At 37.1% G+C, this 1,821-nt stretch overlaps 1 non-coding gene across 1 annotated transcript; it reads right to left on the bottom strand.

The window, feature by feature from the left end:
• Positions 1–964: 964 nt before the first annotated feature.
• trnav-uac lies at positions 965–1,036 on the bottom strand. The gene has a single exon. It is a non-coding gene; the product is annotated as a tRNA-Val (tRNA).
• Positions 1,037–1,821: the final 785 nt, after the last annotated feature.

The raw sequence follows: 1,821 nt of genomic DNA, 5'->3' as shown, positions 1-1,821 counted from the left end.
AAGATATCTCTGTTTAAATCAAAACACAGGACAGTAATAATAATAATAATCCTTACATTTGATACAGCACAGTATCACGTCGTAGAGATGTCTCAAAGCGCTTCACAAGATTTTATGTGATTGTAGTCACTGTAAATTCGTAGGCGAACGTGACAGCAAATTTTGTGAACAGCAATATCCTACAAACAGCCATGAAATGAATGACTGATTTTATTTCCCAGCACCGGCATTCAATGATCCCTATGCTGCAACTAACAATGTACTGTTTACTGTACTATAGCCCAATCATATACAGAATATAATAATCTTTGCATTTGATATAGCACCTTATCAAATATAAATTTGTTGTTATCACGTCTTTGAAATATCTCAAAGCGCTTCATATAATACAGCTTTACAATTCACATTGTAAAGTGAATTGACTGTATGTGGGCGAAACGCGGTAGCCGATCGTGCACAGCAGTATCCCACAAACAGTCATGGAGTGAGTAACCAAATTATTATTATTATTATTTTGAAGGACTAACAACAGGGTTTCCACTCACTGCTAGGTAAAAAGAGACATGTGGAGTAAGGAAAGTTGCCCAATGTTTTGCCCTGCCTGGGAATCAAACCCAGGTTCTCTCACTTGCGAGGTGAGTGTTCTAATCACTAAGCTACAGGACTCCAGAATATACTGTAATACATCCCAATTATTTTAACACACCCAATGAGTAATTAGAAGACATTCAGTAGACTAATAATCCTTGCATTTGATATAACGCTTTTCAAGTCTTCGAGACATCTTAAAGTGCTTCACAGAATATACTGTAAGTGAATTGACTATTTTTGGGTGAAACGTGGCAGCCAATTGCACACAGCAGTGTACCACAAAAGTCATGGATTGAAATGACTAATTTAGTATTGTTTTTTTTTTTGAGTGATTATTATCAGGCATCTGGAGTAAGTAAATTTGCCCAAGCTTTTGCCCTGCCAGGAATTGAACCCAGGCCTCTCACTTGTAAGGCGAGTGCTCTAACCACTGAACTACAGGACTTCACAATCAAGTTGTGGCTAAATATTTTGGTCTGAATTTAACTATCTTTTGTTAAAAGGTCAGTCACGCATTCTGCTATGTGGGAAAAAAACTGCATAATCTTATATATAAGTCTACTGCTACAACTATGAGAAATTGTGCACTTTATGTGCTGAATGCAAAGACTTCGATACTGGAGCAAATTGCATTTTCACCTATCATGATTAGTTTCAGTGCACAGAAGAAGAATAATTAACCGGCTGTTTAATTAATTGATCTCCCACTTGCAAACCTCCAAACCCTCACTGAAATACAAACAGCGATTAAATGTGAACAGTGCAGAGCCACTGTGGTTGAATTTTGCGTTAATAGAAAAAGGACCAATTTATGAACTCTGGTCTGGAGTAGAATATTAATCAGTACCAAAGATGAGACAGCTGGCTAGAAATTCAGTACACTTCTCCACCAACAAAATAATTCAAGTAATGCAATTTTCAGGGCAAAATTTAAGACATATTTTGTTAAAATACATCCTAAATTCTGTATTTTTCTTATTTGTTGTAATACACCAAATTTCTATTAGATTACAGTCCAGGTCATTGATTTAACATGAAGCAGGGGTGGGGGTGAGAGGGGGATTCCGTGTTCACGCAAACTTCTGTGCATTTTATATGCATTTTCCTCGCACTCCAATAATGCATGAATACAACACCAAATAGTACCAACAACAACAAGATTACACTTGTCTAGCTCCTTTCACGTCGGGAGGACGTCCCAACGCATCGTAAACAAGTTTGTAGGACAAA

This window comes from Callorhinchus milii, unplaced genomic scaffold (genome assembly GCF_018977255.1).
Source record: "Callorhinchus milii isolate IMCB2004 unplaced genomic scaffold, IMCB_Cmil_1.0 Scaffold1, whole genome shotgun sequence".
NCBI lineage: Eukaryota > Metazoa > Chordata > Chondrichthyes > Chimaeriformes > Callorhinchidae > Callorhinchus > Callorhinchus milii.
The sequence above is the reverse complement of the archived record's forward strand: the minus strand, read 5'-3'. Positions and strand labels throughout refer to the sequence as shown.